We start from the raw sequence: 9,348 nt of genomic DNA on the forward strand, positions 1-9,348 counted from the left end.
CCCATACAGATTGCCTTTTCTTCCTAGGTCAATTATGTGTATTATTATGTATATTATTATTATCGTGTAGATTTCAAACCCTGTAAGAATTTCCATGCTAACAGGCTTTTTGGTGTAACTAGGGAGATAGCTGCTGACAAGGTGGTGGTTTTTTTTTGATATTTTTCTGTTTTTATAGTTTTATTGTTGATTTTTGAAAGGTTCTAGATGTTGAGGTTAATTCTTTTTTAATCTGAAATAACCCAAATCATTTAGTCAGAGCTTGCTGAAAAGCTTGCCTTTTTGCTTTTGGGGAGGGGAAATAAAGAGAGAGAAAGGCATCTACAGTGCGGAGCCCTTCAGGAATGCTTGCATGTTTTCTTTTGTTTTTGGGAAAGCTGATAATTATTATGGCATTTTAATACATAGAGAATACTCTTTCAAGTTTAGAGTGATGCTTCTAAAGAGCACGTATTCGTCAACCTCTCCATTCACCTGAAATAGGGTATGTTTTTGGTCCAGACTAATATACCAACAACCAGAGGATGCAGCTGCTGTTTCCTCAAATACTGCCAAATCTCATGCCTCTACTGGTGGTACTTGTGTGAAGATTCTCGCAACTAGGCAGATAAATAATGTAGCTGCTACAATCTTACCATTTTTATAAATAGAAAAATTAGTTTTCAATTGTACGCTATTTTCTGAAAGTCGCAAAGAAATAGTGACAGTTCTACCTAAAAATAAACATCCAAACAACTTTCTGAATCTCACACGTGGATTGAAACTGGACAAAGACTGTAGGTAGTGTAGAAGTTCTTCATGAATCACTGTAAGGTGAAAAAATAGAGTCATATGTAGAATACCGTGAGTGTATCTTAACAGTTTGCTTTCTTTTATGTGGTAGCACACTTGCCTTTGTTTAACTGAATCTGTATCTTCAAGACATCATCTGTATATTTTCTGTCAAATGTTTGTTGACTTTGGTTATCCAGAAGGTTAGATAGAAGTAGATATTACTTCTATTACTGACCTTGGTTGGAAAAGAAATTAATGCGAAGTTGCACATTCTGAAGGAATTTCCTTTCCACAAAATGTGTATAAGGGCAAGGGTCTTTAACCTCCTTTTGAGTCAAATGGTTTGAGGTGCACTCCTCCAAACAGTAAGAACCTTTTAAACAGCTACTGATCTTTGTTTTGTTGTCAGGAGTGGCTGGAAAGAACCTAATGACAGGATATAGTAGGGGATATTTACCTTTCTGTTGGGGAAGTAAAATATTTTAATAAGAGGTGAAGAAAATAGCATTCATCAAAAAGAAAGAGGAAAACTAAATAGGCTAAACAGTATGATTAAGTTAGAATTTGGATTGACCCTGAAGTAACAGTTGAGATATATGACTGTATCTGAGGATTTTTGAGTCTTCTTAGATTAATAAGGGGAAGAAATAGATGGGAATAAGAAAAGGTCGTCATAGAGCTACCAGCCATAGGTTCTGCTTTCCAGTGAAGATGAACACCCCTGGGCTCCCTGCCTGGCCACAACTCTTTTCCTGCCTTGTTCAGCACAGCAGAGACTGCACAATCTGCCAGGTACTAGGACTTTCCGCTGCACACCCAGGAAACTAGGAGCCCCACCATGGGTAGCACCCTGGAGGTTGAATTTTTGCATCCCATGCAAGGAAGAAAATCATGGAGGTAAGAGGCAGGCGTTTAAAACCGTGCAGGGTTGGCTGCTGGCATGAGAAGCCTTTCTCAGGCAGAGAAACCTTCCCTGTAAATCTTGCTCTCTGGGTAAAAGCTTTTGTAATTCAAAACAACACCCCCTGTGGCCTCTGCTACTGTCAGCCCTTCTTTGCCAAGTGATTTTATGTGTCGGTGTCTGACACAGAATAAATCTTGATTGCTTGTAGCTTTAATTAGGGTATGCTGGTAGATGATCTGTTTCCACAGCACAGCTGGGAAGCCTGTTCAGGGGACAAAAATCACAGCCGACTGTGAGGTCAGCTTGGTGAGATAACAATGTATGTGCCATGCTATAGAGGTTTCTGCTTGGAACTGGGTGGAGAGTGCCCTTTCCTGCCTTGCTGTGTTCAGTAGAATTAGTGCTATGGGTTACTGCTTAGTTTACACCATGAGTTAGGGTCCTAGATTAGAAGAAAGAAAAAAAATAACCCTAGGTAAAATAAACAAACAATTCCGGCTGAAGCATCTTCTGAAAAAGTAAAATTGTGTGCACCTGGTGCATGAGTCCTTTTGCAGCTACTAATTTAGGTAGGAAAATCTAGGAAAGCAGAAGGGGAAAATTTTAAAAGCATTTTTTATTCCTGTCTGCTCCTGCAGGCGGATTTCTTCTGCATCTGCCAGGAACAAGAACACACAGTTGGCTATTGATATTTTTTGTTGTTGTTTTTAGCAGTAACCTGTCTTATAAGAACAGACAGGTGAGGAGGAAAAATGCACTTGGGATCCAGTTTATCAATTCTCACCTTTGGTGCTTTTATCTACTGTTTTTCTGTTAAGACACATGCCTAGTTATGGTTAGAAGAGCAGTATGTTTGTTCGACCTAAGCTCCTGTTATGAACCTGGGCTTAAAATAGAATAATAGAATGGTTCGAGTTGGAAGGGATCATCTGGTTCCCACCCACACTGCCCTGGGCAGGGACACCTCCCACTAGAGCAGGTTGCTCAAAGCCCCATCCAGCCTGGCCTTAAACACTTCCAGGGATGGGGCATCCACAACTTCTCTGGGCAACCAGGTTCCAGTGCCTCACCACCCTCACAGTGAAAAATTTCTTCCTTGAGTGTTCAACTAGAATGAGAGATGTGGAAGAAGTGGTACTCTGCCTCCCCCCCCCCCAACAGGAATGCAGACCTCTTTTCGTGTCCTGAAATGTCTCTATGTTGAATAGACTCTGCATAAGTGTTTTTGTATGTGCATGTGTGTTCTGCGTGGGTAATTTTGAGTTGATACAGGTTTTTCAGATCTTTCCTACCATTCATCTCCAACAGCTGAAAGGGGAGATTTTAACAAGGGAAATGATCTGACCTAACTCAGTGCTGGAAGGGGTTGTCTCCTCTGGCCTCTTCCCTCGTGCTGGCTGTGGCTGGTATCTGATTAAATACCAGAAGATTTCTTGATTAAAAAAATGACTAGTTTCCTGCTGATTTAGTTAGCCAGCTTAGCACACTTCAAACTCACAGTGGCCATCTTTAAATCTTGGATATGACTTCATACCAACTAGAGGTAGATCAACAGAATATTTGTCTTTTGTTAGTACTTCCTTTGTTCCTTTCCTATGTTTTTGCCTTGGTCATATGCCCCTTCTCTTCTCCATTCCCTGTTTGAAAAAGCAGACTTGTACATAATCCATACCTGGAATTACAACTTTAGACTGGTCACATAATCAGTTGGTTTCTGTGTAAATCACTGTCATTTATAGTTGGATTTAAAGGAGTTTCTCAAATAAAAAATATTGCATGTTTTTTGATCTGGGTCTTGTGTTTCTGATGAGAATCTGTGAGATCAAAATAATAAAATCTAAATTAGTTTCAGAAACTGGAGTAGTCAGGCTTCCCTGGCAACTGAATTGGTTTTATAATGATTTCCTGTTTTTTCAAATGTTAGAAGGACTTTTGTTTGTTACTGAGTGGGAAGTCCCTCAGGGAGAGACTGGCAGAAGAAAATGTTAGTATCATTCATTTTATGAATAGTAGTATCTTAAATAAAGTATCTTCAAAAGATGAGTTTTGGATTATTTGTTTTGCCCTTATCTGGTGTTACCCGTCTAAGGCTAATATGAGATATTTCACCGTAAACTGTTTTTCTGCCTGTGTATTTATAGGGAAAAACAGCCAAGGAGTGAAGTAACAACGATAGAGCTTAATGTTTTATGATGAATTAGATTCATGGGAAAGGAAAACCATGCCTGCTGGCTTTAAGCAATCAAGAAAGAAATGCCCATGAAGACCGTTTGTATTGGCCAATTACTTTGTAGTCAGTGTTCTGTTAATACCAGGTTACAACCATCAAATATAAGCAAAAATCGCTTTTCATACGTCCTTCTCCAAGACAGGAGAGATCTACAGGTATAAAGTATCCTTATGTAATGCTTACTGGAGTTTTCTCCGGAGTATTTTTATTAACATTTATTTCCTACTTTCTGTTTCATTTGTTCAAAAGTTATAATCTCTTTAGTGAAAAAGCTATAATTATTCTTTTCTGTCCTGTAAAGAGAAACTGTTTCTGGAGAAAAATACAAAACTGATACTGTTTTTTTTTTTTTTTGAGTGATTTTTCCCCTAGCTGACTCCATTCTTGAACTCTGATGTAGCTCCTAGTCCAAGAAACATCCTTTATAAAGATACTTGGTAGTGGCCATTTCTTCAAACAAAGGGCAGAGTGTTTAGTTTTAAACAGGCCCTGTTCTTTTCTCCTCTGCTTATTGCGAACCATGGAGGCTGAAATCCAGACAACGAATTTGTAGGGATTCTTACCACTCTGTGTTCTGGAAAGGGAAGATAAGATTGTGTGTGTAACACTGTATCCATAGGATGATTTATTGGTCTGTATGGCACAGTTTTGTGCTTTATGCCATCAGATTTTGGGCATCCAGAAGGAATTTGGAAATGTGTTCCTGTATTCCCAGCTCTGCTTTCCAGCAGCTACAAGAGGCCAAGTGCTTCTGCAGGGGCTGAATTGCTAGAGGTTGCCCCAAGATTGCTTGTTTTCTGAAGTGCCAGCAGAGGAAAGATGCTGATGGAGAGCCTCCTACCTCCATATCTCCTACCTCCGTACCTCTGCCCTGTCTGTGCAGGGGGTAGCCTGTCTTTCCCACTGGCAGCTATTGACGGGGCAGGGATCATGGCTGGTTCTTGGTTGTTCCCGGCCTCACCATTTAACAAATATCCAGGATTAATATCAACTACTCTGGAGCTTGTTTTTCTAGACAGAGGCCTTGACTCACTCAGGCTCAATTCTGAGGACATGTACTTTTTGCCAGCAGTCCTGGTTTAAATTACTCATGTTCTTCTGCTCCGCATTTACCCATTTCCATTGAAGTCTATGCAAAAAGTCTCATTTATTTCAATATGGTTCATTTTGGAGTTTTTGTATTTATTTTTATGTTCTTTCCAACATCTGATTTATATAAAAAGTTACATAAAATCAGAGAGATTTTATCTCCATTATATAAACACTGAAGTTCAAGATTGAAATGGGAAAGAAGAAGGATAGCATTAAAACTTCAACCTATTCCTGCTGTCTGCTACTACACTGAGTTCCACCAGGACACTTGTGATGCTTCAAACTGATCTGCCTAAAAAACCCCAAATCACTCAAATTGCACAAAATCACCCTAGTATCTAATCACAGAGTATTTATTTTTCTCTAAAATCCAGTCTGTCCTAATAATGATGCACTAGGACTTTAAAGGTGAGCCATAGTCATACTCATGTCATGGAGTATAGAAGAATCCCCTCCACCCCAAACAAATCAAAGCAAAAAAAAAAAAAAAAATTATCATCACCAGAATGAAGTAGACCTTGTGGTAAACAATCCAAGAAGATTTTGGCAATACATTTTCAATTAGTAGCATGGCTGAATTAGTTTTAATTTAGAGTGAGGTGGAGAACTGAGAGCTTTGCATATAACTGGATATAACGTTTTCTCCACAGAGGCAACTGAGTCTGTTTATTGTCACTTGTTGTGACTGAGGAGGGTTTAATATTCACAGCTTATTTTGTGCCACCAAGACTCATTAGCAGGTGGGATCCGCACACATTTGAAAAGCAGAGAGCAGGACAAGGGGCTTCAGCCTGTGTTCTAGTGGTGTGAATCGTCAATGTACTACAGCTCCTTAGGTAAGTGTAACTTCTAATTAACTCATTATTGTTATTCCTCTGAGCAGCCGTGATTGAAAAACATTGTGGGCATAGCAGAAAACCAAATCAGATAAAATTAATAATTTTTATTGCTAAAATCAAAGGAACAAAGTATTTCAAGTACTTAGTTGCACTCATAGCTGTGGTCTGGTGAAAATAGGGTAAATTATATGCATTGCAGTTAGTATTACGGAAATTGGTTCCTAAGAACTTGCCTTTAAATGCTATTCTCTTTCTAGGTCATCTAATTTTTGTCTGCATTAGGAAACAAAGTTGTTTTATGTAAGCCCGTAGTAAACTCAGGATATTGTGTCGTATTTTTGCAGTGTTGCTTTATTTACTTTCCAGTGTTATTAATGATAATATGTAGTTGTGAGAATATGTGATGATAACAACATCTGAATTTGAGAAATGTAATAATTTTTGATTGATTTTTAGACAATTTTATCTAAACAAAGATCTTATAAAAGTAATTCATCACAGGGTTTATGTTCTTTCCTACCTAACAGTAGTCAGCAGCCTCAGATTGCAGGTAAAAGTGTTTTGTATCAAAACCAAAAAATTCGGGATCTCTAAGCCTTTCAGTGTGTCAGTAGTAATATAAGTAGCAAAATCGAATCAATAGGTAGTCCTTGACTTAGAAATAAGAGAAAATTTTCCAATACTGTTTTTGTTTATTGCTGCTTGGATTATAGTTGCTTTTGGTTGCCCTTAGCGTGTTCCCAAATTTCCCTGGTAGGCTTTAAAAAGATAATGTAACATTGATACGTGACTGTTTTTTTATTTTAGTTTTTTAATGAAACAAAACTACTTTGCCGTGAGAAGCAACTTGTGTTAACAATTCAGATTACATTCATGCTTTAATGGTAAGATTACATATCTGTCTATTGGTTTTCTATTTTGAAGTGTATCTTTGTTACCTGTAATACCTGTCATGACAACTCTTTCTGTAATTTTCTCCCTGTTGTAAAAGTTTTTTTTTTGCTATACAGTCACAACAGGCCAAATTTTGATGAGAATGAGACACTTTACACAGAACAGGTATTTGCCTGAAGGCTAGCAAAAAGTGATGCCGGTAAATACTTGTTTATGCTGGAATGAACTTAGAATCATAGAATGGTTAGAGTTGGAAAGGACCTTAAAGACTATCTAGTTCCAACCCCCCTGCCATGGGCAGGGACACCTCCACTAGAGCAGGTTGCTCAAAGCCCCATCCAGCCTGGCCTTAAACACTTCCAGGGATGGGGCATCCACAACTTCTCTGGGCAACCAGTTCCAGTGCCTCACCACCCTCACAGTAAAGAATTTCATTCTGGTATCCAATCTAAATCTCGCCTCTTCCAGTTTAAAACCGTTACCCGTTGTCCTGTCACTAGACTTCCTGACAAAGTCCCTCTCCGGCTCTCCTGTAGACTCCCTTGAGATATTGGTAGGCTGTAACTTGGCACTGTAGAAGATCAACATGTAATTTTGTAGCAAGCCAGTCATATACAAATATAAAAAGGATGTAGAGCCCTTGTTGAATCAGGTGTGACATATCAGACTGAACTGTATGGGTAAGTACAGAGATAGTAATGATGGACAAATTTGCGCTTAATATGCAGCAGTTAAGCAGTGAGCTGATGCTACGTACCACCCAAATCAACGAGGCTCATGCCTTGTCTTATATACTTATAAAATATATACTTACATAATATATACTTACATACTTGCAAAAGCCAGTAGCAGTCTCCCTATTGTCCGTGATGGGAGATGAAAATTCTTTGCATATTTTCTAGAAGTGAAGATTCACTGTGCCTGGAGAGCAGGCATTTCCAAAAGAGTTCCTCTGGTAGTACAGACAATATATAGACAGTACAGTGGGCTATATTGTATTGAAAAAATTAGCTTGAGCTGGTTTCATCGTCACAATACGTAAACATAAACTGCTGCTCAGTTGCAGGTTTTGAGTTAAGAACTTCTGAGGAGTAGGAAGGAGAGATGGTTTGAGTCCTTCATGTATGTTTGGGTCTACACTTACCCTAGGTGTTTACTGCGTTCCTTGACTGGTTTTGTGACAGTATTATGAGGCTTATGATGGATTTACGAGCGCCTTGGGATCTTTTTTTCAGAGAGCACTCTAGTGTTGTATGGCTGAAAAGCAGGTGGGATTTGTATGCGGCCTAGATTTGGGCTGTCTTTATAAGTGTGCACTTATGTATATACGTGAATAATCTGGGCATCCTCCGTCTTCCAGGGTGAACCTGTCTTCTGCCAGCATTGACAGCTGTGCACTCCAGAGTGAATGCCCCATATACCAGAGCTCTTAAGGTACGTTATAAAGACAGTCTAGTATTCCATGGAAAATGGAAAACCATGTTCTTCTAAGTGATTGCAGTAGTTCACCGTTTCTGTGCCTATATACAGAAATAGCGTGTAAAAATCTTTCCAGTCTAATATTGATATACGTAGTAATTTCCAAGGATCTGAATCTATATGATGATAATACAAATTCTCTTCACTCTAGGATGGTAAGAAAGGAAGATGTCTCTTTGTTCTTGACTGTAGTAAAGGATGCTAGTAACCTACATACTTGCATTATAACCAGATACTGATTTATTATGAAAAACTGGCTCCTTCCCAGCTAAAGTAAGTAGTTTGATGAAATCACATGGCCTCCAAGTTGCAGATGGCTATTATTGGTGCTGCTAGGTTTCATATCAATTTCAGATAAAATATTTCAGATGAAATACCAATTTCTTTGCAAACTTGATCACCAGTAATTGAGGTAAGAAGTTAAAAGTCCTAAGAGAAATATCAATATATTCAGCTTTACTATGCAGAGTCCCAGTCAGCAGTCGATGTTTACGTCAGTTTGAGAGCCCATGCACATAAAATTATAAATAAGGTCCATGTAAAACTTCACATTTTGCTACGCTCATAATTAATCTTTAGAAAGAGGGGAGAGATTGAAAGTTATCTGCTTATTCTTATTTATAGCTGTAATTGCCTGTCAAAGGCACAAAAGTTATTTCAAATATTTGTATCAGCTTTTTGTATTTGCATATGAATGGAAGTATTGCAGAGATGTCCCAAATGTTCCTAAATTAGATTCTCTATTACGTGAAAATGTTTTTTGCACAAAGCAAGGTATGTTAATATGTATGGTGAGATTTCAAGCAGCTTATTTGGATTTTGGTTTCAGAATTCAAAGTTGGTTCTATTGTTGGCTTCAGATAGAAGACAATAATTTAGGTGCTTGAGAAGTAATTTGTAATTTTAATACCTCAATAACTGTTTAAGTAACAATGGCAGAGGAGTAAGGAGAAGAGAAAGAGAGCAGCTATAGAGAATGGAATTCTAGGGGTTAGATTTTGTTTTGCTTTAAATCTTTTCTTGGCTTAGGACCTGTTTCTTTGTTCAAGCATGCCAACAGCCAGCCAGATTGCTGTATGTGCAAAGTGCTTGAACTGATTCCCCTGTGTTGTGTAAGGAGCAGTTTGGTGGTAGGA

The sequence above is a fragment of the Numenius arquata genome, chromosome 2 (genome assembly GCF_964106895.1).
Source record: "Numenius arquata chromosome 2, bNumArq3.hap1.1, whole genome shotgun sequence".
NCBI classification, from domain to species: Eukaryota; Metazoa; Chordata; class Aves; order Charadriiformes; family Scolopacidae; genus Numenius; species Numenius arquata.